Genomic DNA, 15,440 nt, shown 5'->3' with positions numbered 1-15,440 from the left:
GATATATGTCCCAGGTTCAGTGGCGGCGCTACGGTGGGGTGGAGGTGGGAGGCTTTGGGCAAGGGTGTCATTTCCCCCTAAATATTTTTCTTGTCCTCCCAGTTCCTCCCCTTTTCAAATACCCACAAATTACGTGCATATCCATTTTTGTGGCAATTTTCCCCCATGCCCCCCCCCCCCCCCGAAATTCCTGATACAGCTACTGCCCAGGATCATGTCCCGACAGGTAAGGGTTTTTTCAGTGTCTATTCACTTCTGCATGTTATAATTTGCTCTAGTATATAGGCCTACGCGATGCGTGTTATCGTGTTATTCAGTCTGTAATAATCTGTAGGAAATCTCGCGGTTTGCCCTCTGTGTGAATGTTTATGTGTTCTACTATACGATCATGATGTGATTCTTACACTCTGTGCACTTGTCTTGCTTAACACAAACATGTATACGCATTTGACAAGATTGAGAAATCAGATACGGGAAGTGCGAAATGCAAGGTAAGCAAATCATAACACTATTCACACCGGTACAGCGTGCAAGAATACATACTTATGATGATGTACATACATTATCAAAAGTATGTACTTTTGCATATCGTCACCCTCATAACAAAACTGTCTAGTCATTACATGCGCGTATTTGGGGGGGCTTTGGGGCGCCAGCCTCCCGGGGTCAAAGCAGGGGGCGGCGAAAATGAAGGGGCGGCGGAAGAAGAAGGGGCGGCAAAAACAGGGGCGGCAAAAACGATGGGGGTGGCAAAAAGAATTAGTAAATACAAAAGGGCGGAAAAATTTGATAAAGCATTTTTTTTTCTCTTCACTTTTTCAAACGACCGAGAAAAAATTGGGTCAACCTTTTCGGGCTGTTGAGGAAGGGCGGCAAAATTGAATTTTCTTCAGTCCCCGGGGTTGGGGCGGCCACGGTACGCCACTGCATTATCACATGTTTCTCATTTGCAATTTTGATTTTCTGAGTAATACTAATAAACCCATAATTAATCAAATTTCCAGCCGCATTCTTCATTAACTTTTAGAATACATCTCTTTTGATGTAAAAAGTGTTTAATAAAAGTTAAGCACTATATACAGGGTGTCCCAAAAAAAAGAGGTCCCACATTGCGCCCTCTTTTTCTCCTATTTCTGAAACGTTGATCAAATATATTTTGGTATGTAAAGAAACCCTAAATCGTTAGCTTTAATAAACCAAAACAATTCTTTCAATCGACTCACAATTTTTGAAGATATGCCCTCTTTAATAAATGTACCCGTTTTTCACTCTGTCCACGGATGAGGTTTGGCTACATCAAAGATTTAAACGAAACACACGGTTAATGACATGGATAGATAATAGCATTAGTCTTGGGAAAGCATTCACTATAAGCGAGGTTCACCAGCTAGCTTCAAACATCTTCGCAACCCCATATTACTGCTGCATTTGCAAGTATCCGGCGCACAAGGCCTTAAGGATGGTATGCAACGCAATTAATGCAATGAGAACTAGGGTTGAAACCTGTATTCGTCACGGAGGCAACCAGGTAGAGGGCAGAGCAGCACAGTAAACTCACTTCAAAAGAACCAAAGACAAACTAAACAGCCCTTTTCAGGGCTACCTTTTATTCCAAAAGAGAAATGACTTATGTTGTCAATAAAAAGAAAGCAAGAAACGAGAAAAACATAAGTAATTGCAAGTATAGCAAAAGAAGTCCCATCCCACATCAATTTCGCCCAAATTAATGACACTTAACAAAATCCATAACCCATAAGCCCACCGGTAAAGCCCACACAAAACGATAAAATATGGTCTAAAAGACGGCATTATGATTTAAATCGACCAGTCATGGTCATATTTTGAATAAAAAATTGAGTAAGAACATAGGATTGCACGTTGACTGAGTGATTTTGAACATTTATCAAAGACCCGTTTCATTGGTTTTTGGCTTTTTGAAACTAAGGGAAAATGGAACTCAGGTTACACTTGTTGGCGCTTGTGATGAGGCCTCTACTGCCTATTTCAATACAAAATAACTTTGCGTCATAACCCTGTTCTTGCAAATCAGCGATTAAACCGGCATATTTATTTTGTTTGTAGTCATGGGTTTTGTGGATGTTCTGCTCGAAAGGAATGCTGAGCTCAATAACGATGATGGATTTAGCGCTTTCGTTAACGAGAACCAGATCTAAATTCCACTTAGACCAGGTCTAACTTTATACCCAGTCTAACTCTTTTGTGCATACGGCCAATAGTCTTCTTTTCATCTGTTATTATGTTGCTGTATTGGGATTTTATTTTTGAAGTTTTTAGTATACAAAGCTTCTTACTACAATACGTAGTGCGTTCCAAGAGGTGATCAAGTATATCTTTTTCCCAATTATGTCTCATGGCAAGTGGCCGTGGGTCATCAACGAACCACAGATCACCATCTGCATACTCATCATCACTTCTTGAGCAAGTTTCGGCTATAGGTGCTACCACGCCTTGACAAAGGCATATTTCTGCAAAAGGTAGAGACCATCTCAAGGTACCGCCTCTCGAAGGATCTGGTCTTTTTTTCAGAACACATAGATGACTCTGCACCACAGTAAGATGAGCTGTAAATGAAGAAAATATTAATTCAAAACCAACAGTTGAATGCATTACATTAAATGCATCATCATATTGTGAAATTAGGTTTAGCAGTTATATCAACAAAATGAAAAGCACGAAAAATAAAAGAGCAAGCTGCATGTGCTAAAAAGTAGTACATTAAAAGAAAACTTTGACCCAATTAAAATAGAGATTTTGATATCAGGTGAAAGCTCGTATTTTTCTCATAATATTAAGGGATCTAGAATGAGCGTTTAATTCATTTAGTTAGTATTTTTTGTGGGTCATGAGAGCACCTCAGACGTATCGAATGCATTCTGAATACGAAGGATGCCCTTCTTATATCAAATAATTTTGATTTTTTGAAATTCGCAATGTAATACACATTCGTGAACTCTCTCTGTCGAACTTAATTTTACTCTTTTTTTAATTTCATATTAGGGAAATGTGGCTGGGAGAATTTATGTATGGCGTAGGTAGGAGTGCGTGCAAGCACTCTATAGACGAATCCAATTTCACGCATTCCTACACCTTAATGGCAGCCATAGCTGGGTCCCCGTCGGCTCCATCTCACCTAAAATGTGAAATGATGCGGCCTTGGATGGTATTTTAAACTGCATTCTATCACCCGTGTTACGCGTAGACAAAAGAATGATGATAGTTTACTACACAAAAGAATCTAACATCGATTTTTAAGCGGCTTTACTCCACCCAATTTGACAGTCACAACACCAGTTTGGTGCTGCGGGGACCCAGTATTAATGGCCGACCAAATACCGACCATAACTTGGCTCGTTGGATTCGTCTATAGAAAGGTAAAAAGTGATGCATGGTGTTTCATATCAGAATGATACACAGTGTCATCGCCCCGATATCGTCATGGCAGAAATCGCCATGGTAGGTTGAATCCACAGCCACGCATGGTCATTTTGTTCCGACCTGTTTAATAGTTTTGAGATGCATAATGGGCCTAGGGACATCCGACTAAGGCTATTGACAATAGCCTGGTTTCTGACCTCTCTGTGTGTGAGTGATCATGGTATACGCCATGACGTCATCTGCTTTTACGAGTGGCCTACGCTGCGCTATAGTTCGGCACATATAAAATCAGAATTTTGGTCAGTTTTTAAGCTCAATACGCAAGGTCCTTCTCAATACGCAAGCTAACGATTATCATATCCTTTCAACACATATATTCAAGTGCAAACAAAAATATGGCTTCATTAAAATTAAAAAAATACGGGAGATATTCATCATTTTCTACCCCGGTATCCAAAGATTTATCGTCTGAATATCAAATCGTGCTTAGTGCATTCACGTGTATCGATCGCGGGTATTGATTTTGTGCCTCTGCTGTACAAAGCAATTATTAACCAGGCGATGTCGGTGTTTGACATTACCTTTTGATCATGTTAATTGAGATATTAATCATAGCGTGTGCTTATCAGATGAGCAGACGAGAAAATGTTTCCACATGGTCTCTCCTATTGTACCTAGACCAGCACAATGTTGAAATTTTAATGAAATTGGATGCACCTAAACGATTAACCCCATGATTATGTTATAGTTCTATAGTCTATTGTATCAATGCTATGAATAAAAGCTTATAAAAATGATGAAATGCATAGAAGAAAGTTAATTAGGTGGAACCTAAGGTTATACGAGGTATTGCTGGTCGAAGCAGCCAAGAAAACCCACCGATTTTCATTATCTGAATCAATATATTATTGAAAAATAACACTTTGGTGTTTGCAAAAGTTAATGTAATACACATTTTATGGCAAATGATTAAATATTGATATTCTTGATATTTAATTGACTTCGGGGACTGTTATATATCAAAAATTTGAAAAATATCAAATTTTAATAATTTGTCATAAAATTTGTATTATATTGTAATTTCAAAAATGAAAATTATTTGATATCAGAAAGACATTCTTCGTATTCAGAATGCAATTCGATATGTCTGATGTGCTCTCATGTCCAACAAAAATAATATATACTGTCGAAACGCTCAAAACGCTCATTCCAGATCCCTTAAACATGTTAAAGGCCCATTCAGTGATTTGCTCATTCGGACGATCGTAAAAATCATCAAAATTCAGATTTTGGTACTTCGTCATTGTCATAGATGTGCTAACATAGCCTACTAGTGGTTCAGCTGAAAACCGTGTATTTAAGAGAAAATAAGGCATTTACATGAATCTGTAATTAATTTTATATACTTAGTTGCATGTATTTCAAAAAATACCAAATGACAATTAGATTGACTTATACTTCATTTTTAAGCAATTTATAAACAATTTTAATGTTCTAGCTGGCTGGTAGCTGTTTAGGGCTGTGCTAGCTCAACCGCAAATAAAAGATTGGGTATGTGTTGTTGTTATTTGCATGTTCTTTATTGCCAGAATGTATAATTTTTATTCATAATAAACATCTCAAAAAAAGTAACTAACCCCCCTTAAATAATGGCCATTGTTCAAAAGGGGTGTTGTATTACAAATCTGTAAAATGCGTTGGAAGCAGAATTTATTATCTCTGCCCATTTCGACACCTCATTTGATACGATAGTCCAGAAAACAATAAAACACCGGTCAATTTAATGTACCGAGGTCCAGATTTGAAAGTTGCACTTACATACAAATTTTTACAATACAAAAACACTCAGATATCATTACACAGATTTCCTTCCACATTAGGAAATGAATTTGGAGAAAACCTTCTGACGATAAGATACTATGCTGAGCCATCAGCCTAGGTGGCTCACGCTCCAGTAATTTCAGATGATTGAGCTCAGTAATACATCAACGAATGTCTTCCAATTCATGAAAACAAATAGATAATCAGCTTATCGGATTAAAAGCTTAGAAGGAAGGTCTTGCTGCTCAGCGAGTGTTTGTAATTATCAGAAGGTTTTCTCCAAATTCATTCTCTAATGATTATACTGAATACAAAATCAATACAATTTACTGCAACTTTCGAATCTTGGGTTACATTGATATAAATGTACGCTGTGACGTTAATATTTAGTCAATTGCTGCAAATGAGGTGTAATTGCTGCAAATGAAATGTGCAGAAATAAATTCTGCTTCCAACGCATTGTACATATTTGTAATAAAATCACCCGTTTTGAATAATGGTCATTATTTAACATTTAAGGGGGATTAGTTACTTTTTTTGAGATGTTTATAAAGGCCTGTTCATTTATAAAATGAATGCATTTTTATTCTGATGTTTTGGTTTACATATAGGTTTATAGAGGCCTAAGACTATTACCATAGAATATGGACGTTGTCTAAATTTGCACGATTATTAATTTTTTTTTCGTGTTTCGTTTTCTTCATTTTATGCATGGACTACCTTATTAATTACTCATTTTTCGATTCATTCCTTGAACGTATTCAGTACTCCATAACATGCCGATAACACGTAGAACGCTAGTCAGTCGATGGCTATTGTTAAACAAGACCCACACAGTCACTTAATTAGGCGATTGAAACGATCGAATTCGACGTTGAAATTAGCAAACATTTTAGTTACACCTTTTCACTTCATAATTAATTTTCATGGTAAAATGAAAGCAATGAGTTTCATTTCTTCCGTAAATGTCAGAAGAACACTTTAACGCTTGGTACTGTTTATTTTTTTTCAAACCCTGATGTTAAACTTAGGTGTGAAATTTAGGTTTCCAGTGTAAGATTTTCGATTTTCACAGGCTTCAACTTGCCCCGCGAGTGTTTTTTGGGGTCGACGTTTTTGCTCAAAGTAACATTATTCGCTAACGAAAGATATTTCCCAACTTTCCAAAGCACATCATATAAAGCTATAAGTCATAGTTTTGTCAAAATTTCGGTTAGTTTGATTGCACCATTTCTCAATTCCGACAACCAATAATCAACTCGCGAATGTGCCCATACATGGATGGATGATTTTACAAGCCACAATAGAAATATCGATTATTTCTGCTGGTTATATTAGAAATAAAGAACTGGTGGGACATTTTGGCAGTCGCAAGTAAATAAGGTGAAATCAAAACGGATATTCTGACAAAATTATTATATATAGACCCACACCATGTGCCTTACAGAGGTGGGAAATATCTTTCTTTAGCGAACTATATTAGTTTGAAACGCACAAAAAAAAAGAAAAAATCCGAAAAAAGCTCGCGGGCGAAGTTGAGGCCTGTACAAATCAAAAATCTTACACTGAAAGACACAATTTCATGCCCAATTTTAACACCAGGATTTTTTTAAAAAGTATATCCAAGCACTATCTTTTTAACTAACATTAATAAAGAAAAAAATGTTGCTTTATTATATTTTACCGAGAAAATGAATTTCATAGCAAAAAGGTGTATCTCTGAATTATTGTGTTAATTTCAACAATGTATCGATTGACTTTTAGCGCGACTATGCATAACAATAGAAGCTGGTCAGTAACGTAATGAGTGATTGCATGATTTTCAAGCTTGGCTGCATTTATAAGAAAAAACCTTGACAACGAATAGAGAACAGCAAGTTCAAAAAATCCCCACCCCTGCTCACTTAAAAAATGAAGAGCTTAGTTTCAAAACCCCTTACATCCACTTGCAGAAAAAAACTGCTTTTGTTAAAAACTCCCTTATGTCAATGATTTTTTTGATGATTTTTTGATGTGTTCTCAAAATTCGGCAAGTGGATGTAAGGGGTTTTGAAACTAAACTCTTCAAATACGTTTTCAGCAAGATACGATGTTTAACATTAGCATTAAAGCCATATTATAACATTTCTGTAAAAATAGATTGTATTTATTTTCATTAAAATGTTAGTTTTTTACTGTCAAATATGTTCCCTTTTTAATTTCGCGCCGAACAAGTGAGGTAAAGCATAGACAATTGGAATTTACTACTAGCGCCCATGCATGTTACTCCCGCGGCTGTAATACGGTACGATCCTCGGGGTGTGTGGGTATGTGTATCGCGCACGCCGTGTACGTACTGTGCATACGTGTTCGACTAATATTTCCATCGTAATAATAAAACGCCGGTTCCATCGTTTTATTCAAAATCTCAGATTTGGAGAAAACGACAGCACCTAAAGTCTTGATTTTGCAGAGTATCTTTATTGACTAAAGTACATTACAATCGTGTAAAACCAGAATAAAAAAAAAAAAAAATTGAGGGGTTCTCCTCAGCAAATGTTATAATATGGCTTTAAAGGCCTACTTGTAATTCGTTTTCAATCATTGCCCATCAAACACAAAGTATTTTACACAAAACGTTTAAATGTCGGGTTATATAAAACGTTTTAATAACATTAAAAACATATTTTGTGACACTTTTAAATAATGTTTTCCCAAAATATTTTACAATAACGTTTAAAAACGTTTTCATGACCCTTTATAACCCAAAATTTAAATGTTATTAAAATATTTTTAATAAACGTTTTAAGAACATTTTTGTGATAGCTAGGTAATCATGAAATTAATATCATAAAATATGTATAAGATAGGCTATTATAGGCTTACCATACAAGAACAAGCAAATAATAATCTTTTTGGTAATGCTATGAAGCAATGAAGCATACAATATCGCATCTGCACATGAAAGACACATAACACTTCTGGAAATGTTTTCAGTTGATTATGATCAAGTTAAATCATTACATGTTGCATATGGTACCAAGTTTTAAACAGTGAGCAGAAGTTTATTTTTTAACTTGCTGTTTTCTTTACAATGTCAACGTTTTTAAATTCTACATCGAGTTACATTTCACAATATCTACATTAACTATCCCATAAATTAATATTTGCAATAAGCTGAAACGCATTGTTAAGGGAGGTGTAATGAGCGTGAACCTGGTTTGGATGCAGAGGGAGTGTGCCTGTAACAGACACAGCCACCAGAAAAGGACCAGCTCAGATCGCGCGCCAAATAAGTTTGCAGTCCAGAAATTTCATTTTTTTCTCAGCCTTGCAAAAAAATAGGCAGAGGTGGGAATCGAACCCGGGACCTCGGTGTTGTAAAACCTACTACGTTACCACTGAGCCAACTGACAATCAGCTATGAGAAGTTTGATAGTAATCCTTGATATTGCTGAATATAATAAATCAATACTGATAGGTCTATTTATCTAATGTACGATGTTATTCAAATTGGCCTATAAACTAGGAATATAATGTGAAATGACTATCAATCGATCAATCAATCAAGTTATCAAGTTATCAACAATCAATAATAAACCGACGTAGGCCTATCATGGAATATTACTAACTAGGCCTACTAACTAATATACCAAATAAATAAAATAAATAAATAAGTCAGTAAATAAATAAATAGGCATAGGCCTAAATAAATAAATAAATACATAATGCAGAATGCAGTTAGTATTTTAGTTGCAAAATTCAAACATTCTATTCACACATTCTATTAAAATTTTCTGCTATACACGCAAAGGACCTGTGCCTTTAATATGTCCGCGCCTAATCAATAATGAGTCTTTCACCATGCTCACACACCATGTTAAACTATTGTATCCCTGCAAGTATTATCTACTGACCAAGTCCTAACAATGAATGAAATGTATGTTATAACGTACCCAATCAAGCGAACATATCAAGGTCATATCAGGGCGTTATACAAAAAGAATGGTCAAAGGTCAACGTTTCCAAAGAAGTATAGTAATAGATGTAGACACAAGCTTTCGTGCGGGAAACATAAACACATAGTCGTCAGTCGTGTGGTTTTTATGAGATTTGATACGGCGCTGAAGTCTATTGGCTGTCCCAAAATCAGTACCAGACCCGGTTTCCAGACGGCAATGTGTGTGTTGTTACAAGGAACGCAAACTCATTTTATCAATGAGTGAACCACATAGAGGAATACGACATCTATCGTGAGCCAATCTGCATTATGTTGCCTGCAAAAGCCGACGATCAGGTAAAAATTCTAAAAGCAGGGTGACTAGATATTTGCGTTAATTTCATGATACGTGTAAAACGCATTGAAAACGCCAAATTGCAGTCATAAAATATATAATATTAGTAAATCACCCAATCGAATGTTAACGTAGGTATGTGGAAAAGAACTGCAATAACAATAACAAACTATGTGCCCAAAGAGTTGTCTTTGGCATGTCGCTTTTGAAATATGACCAAAAATATCAAATTTTGGAAAAACGCCCCAAAATTTAAAACAAACACGAACCTTCCAAAATAAATATATATTAGCACTCGGCGGCCCAGTCACTACCTGCCGCTGTGATTTGGGGTAACTCATTGCTTCCCCTCTCCAGATACCGGAACTTCAAGGTCGCTCATACCCCAGCCCTTAAAACAACAATACCTCCGAAAACTTAAAAGTGTTTTGAACCGTTATAAACGTGTTATAAAATCTTATAATGTTGGTCAAAACGTTTTACTAACATTTAAATATGTAGAAAGGTCATGGGAACGTTTTCATGTTTCAGATGAAAATGTTGTCAAGTTATTATTGTAAAATGTTTTTGGCAAATATTTTTTGCACAACATGTTTTAAACACTTGAATAACGTTATGTTTAAAATATTTTGTAGCAAGTTTCTAGAAATGTTTGAATATTACTACTTTATAGGTATGGGTCTCCTCTATCCAGTGATACCAAAATGAGTACAAACATGTCACACGTATCGCTAAATGACGTCATAATATGAACGCACCCTTGCAAAATTGGGAACATTCTGGCTATATACAAAAGTACAGGCAAACTTGGTTTTCGGCTAACAATTCTCGCTATTCGCAATAAGGGCGCCGCCAGCGGTTTGCGATGTAATCGTGATGTATCATGGGAAAATCGAGATGTATCATGGGAAAAGGTCGACATCCAAGTCCGCGCAATACGAATGTTACCATGCTATTACATAGGAACACGTGACAATATTTTTAGTTTGTCAATATAACGGTATTACACGCAAATCGATAGAAAAAATTAATTGTGCACATTTCAAATCACATTATTAAGTATTATTGAGTATCGATTCGCGTGTAACACCTTTATTTTGACAAACTAAAAAATATTGTCACGTGTTCCTATGTAATAGCATGGTAATATTCATATTGCGCGGACTTGGATGTCGACCTTTTCCCATGATACATCACGATTACATCGCAAACCGCTGGCGGCGCCCTTATTGCGAATAGCGAGAATTCTACGAACATGCGATTTTTAACTAACAAGTAAAGAGTCAACATGTCTTGGAATCATTTTATACTCCCTCCATGGTCATATTTGATGCTCAGTCCAATCCCCAGGGAGGTGCTGAGGTACACTACAATGAGCGCAAAGGATGGACCTACGATTAGCTAAAGCCGTTTAGGCGTAAAGGGTTGGTACACCCCTTCGAAGTTACATACATTGGTTTACCTCAAGTTCAGTAATGACGTAGGTGCGATATTTTGCTGGGAGCAGTATCAAATCGCACAGAGCATTAACGCACGCGTACAGGAAAGGTTTACCGGTACGCTTGCAGCGCAACCGCGAAAAAGCATTGACGTCACTGCCGAACTTGAAACGAACTAAAGAATAGGGTTAACAACCCCCACCATAGTGCACTTACGTTCACCTTGACCTTTCCAGCCATAAACCCGCTTATTGAAGATTCAACTGATATATGCAGTACTAAACCATTATATAGTAATCTATTGTCCAATGCAAATTTATTATCACCTGATAATATTGATCCAATGAGCGACCGAATTGTCCGCTACGGACGACTAATCCCATCGATAATGACGCTATTGACATGTATATACGAGCTGAGCTCCACTGACCGAGTTTTGGGATATTTTCACTGGTTTGCAACTATTTGCTGTCATTTACTCATCAAGGCGGACCACCGTTATTTTAAGGACTATGCCAATTATTTAAAGATTGACATGTAGAGAATAAGCCATAATTGATTGACAGAAAGTACTAATTTTGTACCTATGACGGTTTTATGACACAATTCTTGCAAATACGACCAAAAAAATGGCTGTCCGGTGAAGCAAAATGTGCATTGGAATAACACGGCGAGTTTGGATAAATGGTAGGATTTCTTTTTAATAAAAATGTATGTTCCCCCGTTATTAAAGCTTGTACCGGATTGAAGATTCAGATATTTGGAAAAGAATAAGTAATTGAAACATAGAGCAAGTACTAGAATCATAGCTTTTATACTTTTTGATATATGATACTAACTAGTTCATCCCCCATAGCTACAACACAGCGCTACCAGTAGGGTTCAATTGCCTATTGTGAGTGCCCCTGTGTTGTGTGCATACATGTAGTTAACAATAACTGCATGATGCATTAAAAAAAATTGGTAAATAATGTTGTTGTTTGCTTAGATGGTATTAAACTATTCTATCCGTAATCAAATAACATTTTAATTCTACTTCTGCCCAAGAATGATACAGTGAACAAAAGATGCCATCTAATAATTTTGCATTTTATCCATTTACACAAAAATCAGATATTGTTACAAATCTTTAGTATTAAATATCTTTCTAGAAAGTTGGATTTATCAAACTAAATATTCTTTCTAGAAAGTTGGATTTATCAAACTAAATATTCTTTGTAGTCATTCCGTTTCAGTCACGAATGCGTCAGTAATGAAGTGTTCTCTGCCACTGTAATCCTGGTGCCTAAATGTAATAAACACGACAAATTGAAGCACTGCTACGTGGCATGTTTCTGCGTGATCACCCAGGGGTAACAAATATCGAGGAAACCTCGGATCTGCTTCTAAGAAGGAAATATCGCATTATTTCACAATAATGTGACGAAAAAAAAAAACAACCTACTGTGGTGACACGACTGTGTAGCTTCCTCAGCAAGAAATATACGCCTACATTATGGGGCAAGTACATTATACTCAAAATTAATAAAGATTGCTTTTTCCGGCAAGTCATTTATTATCATTTTTAAAGAAAATTGTGACGTTCTTCGAGAAACAAATTTTGGCCAATGCTATTATAGTAACGTGGATTCAAGTCTGGGAGATTATAAAAAAATTGGATAGGTTGTTTCTCAAAATTTTAGTCTTTACGTACACATGGTACATGTTTTTCATCGTTTATGACCACCTATACAATTAGCTTTTTTAAAGTATGACGGGCACAAAAGGAGAGGGCGTACTTTGATTTGGGTAATCTTTTCGGCATGCAAAGATTACCCAATCAATGTACGCCCTCTCTTTGTTAGAAGACAAGGTAGCTACGTCGGCACGCATAGTAGGTGATAAAAGTGGTTTTCCAAGTAAAGTGTTTGGATGCGAGCCGTTAGACCAATAGGCCTATAAAATAAACGCCGTGTCAGACAAAAGTCTTTGAACATGGCAAAAGTTCGAAGTCAGCAAAAACATCTAAATCCAGCCATGTTCAAAGACTTTTGTCTGACACGGCGTTTATTTTATAGGCCTATTGGTCTAACGGCTCGCATCCAAACACTTTACTTGGAAAACCACTCTCTTTTTGTGCCCGCCATACTTCTAAAAGGCTGATAGATCTTTGTCTCTAAAAAAGCGTATTTTTAATGCAACCAGGCGCTTTATAGCTGAAGAAATTGCAATGGGATAGGTGCCATTGGTAAAATATAGAGGAACATATTTGCGAATCTATACAATTAAGAGATATCTATGAACCTATATTTTATCATTTTCACAGTTAAGCTGCGTCCTGCGACCTGGGTCTTTGCATACTTGTACATTCTCATACCAGACAGTATTGTTGTAAGCTATATCTACATCATCTTGAACTCGTTACAAGGAGTCTTCATCTTCCTGGCATTTGGGTTTACAAGTCGTGTACGGACTATGTGGAAGAAAAAATTCCAGACGATCACATCAAGTACCGGATATAAATCAACGGGGACAGGAAAAGCTGTCCCTTTGAGAGGTGCAGACACTAGTAACCATGGTAACACGGCTCTGTAAATGGTTATATATTATGAAACAGGATAATAATATTATTTGATGGTTGACATACGTCGTTAAACGTTGTAGCAACGTTGTAGGAAATTTAACCCCTGTTGACCCCTAGGGACACTTTTAGAATTGTTTAACATAGCTTATATTTTTCAACACATGCTTTCTGATCTAGAAACGTTGACTAGAAGTATATTTCTGAGGGTGCACGCTATTAAGACGCTAGGCCCTCCTTCCCACTAAACTAAAATGCAGTCACCAAACGTTTGGTTCGGTGGAGTGCTCTCGTGGTTGTGACACTTAGTATAATGGAACCATTTATTTAAATGAAAATGATGGACTACATGACTATTTGTTAACAAAATATAAAAATAAACCACTGATGATCCATTCTGCAGTGAAAATGCAGGTAACCTCTTAATTACTGCATTTTAAAATGAATCGCCTAAAAAGGAGAAATACTCCATCCCTCGATGTATTAATATATTAGGTCCACAACTTATAAGTCCCCTCTCAATACTTTTTATAATAAATCGACAAATATTTGATAAAATGCAAACGTGTAAAAAGGTATGGGTAGCCGTCTTTGTTTTACACATATGGGCCAAATTATAGCGTCACACGTCATTGAGTTCAGTCACAATGGTTGATTATGTAAAAAGAGACCGTTTTAAACAGTCCCTCATTTCAAATCATTAGTTTTGGTTTCTCTTTTGTTCAGAAACCAAAAATCAAGGGATTAAAAAGTGGAGATGAATTGGTCTGCAATCATAACACTATTGTGCTGGGAGGACACAAGAGGGTATATATAATCAAAAGTATAACGGCCTATAATAACCATACGTATATAATAGCCTATTGTGCTAACATTTTCATTATCGATATCTATCAACGCGGGCGACAGTTGATGCTCTCTGCCGTAGGTGGCACACTTCCGTGACACCTTATAATTACACCCGAGGTCTATATGTACGAGGCCTACATGTAGAAATCATGTGCATATATTTAGGTGGTGGGGGGGGGGGGTGTTTTGTTTATTTGTCTGAAATATAAACGATGCATGATGATGTAGATGATTTGATTATGAATTAGATTATTCCCCGGAAAGCACAACCCATACCTCTTACCTATGTTCCTCCGCCACCTATATATAACCTCCTCCCTCCCCACACTCGATATCGACTCTTCCCTATTATTCCACTCCACTCTTGAGCTCCCTCTCCCCTCCTTCCCTTCCCACTTCCAATGCTCTCTCCCTCTGTTTCTCTTTCTCCCTTACCCTTACCCCCCCACACACAAACACACACACACCCTCTTTCCCTGGCGATCTCTTCTCTCTCTCTCTCTTCTCCAATAAATAAATTGAAAAAGTCAGTTTAAACCAGCTTTCTATGATATTGATCTTCCGTCATGCGACATGCACATAAATAGAGTTGTGTATAATAGTGTTTATATCACTGAAGTCATAATCTGTCAAGTGTCTATTGTAATGTCTGTGGAAATATTTCGACGGTGTATATATTTTCACAGTGAAATCAGCTTAGGCTATTTCGTAGTCTCAAGTCAATGCTTTCAAACTAAATCAATGCTTTCAAATGTAGACTGCTTTATTCGACTTCTCTGCTCGTGAATATTGCTCTTTTGTATACTTAGATCATGTAACTCGAAAATCCTGTAATTTTATTCGTCACACCACTTATAAGAAACTGAAACCAAAACCGAAACTACCTGTCACAAATGTTTAGTTTCAAACAAAAGGTAGAAACAAAGAGTTCGATATCTTGTGATTCAAGTGGTTAGGCAGGACAATAGGAAACCACGTGACCAAAACCAAAACCAAAACCAAAACTAAGACTAAATATTTGAAATGAGGCAGTGTTAAAAGTTGCATCTGAGTCAACAGGAATCAGCTCTCAAACAATACAGTAGGTCAGGTCTATCCATG

Source organism: Amphiura filiformis, chromosome 4, assembly GCF_039555335.1.
Source record: "Amphiura filiformis chromosome 4, Afil_fr2py, whole genome shotgun sequence".
Classification (NCBI taxonomy): Eukaryota; Metazoa; Echinodermata; class Ophiuroidea; order Amphilepidida; family Amphiuridae; genus Amphiura; species Amphiura filiformis.
The sequence above is the reverse complement of the archived record's forward strand: the minus strand, read 5'-3'. Positions refer to the sequence as shown.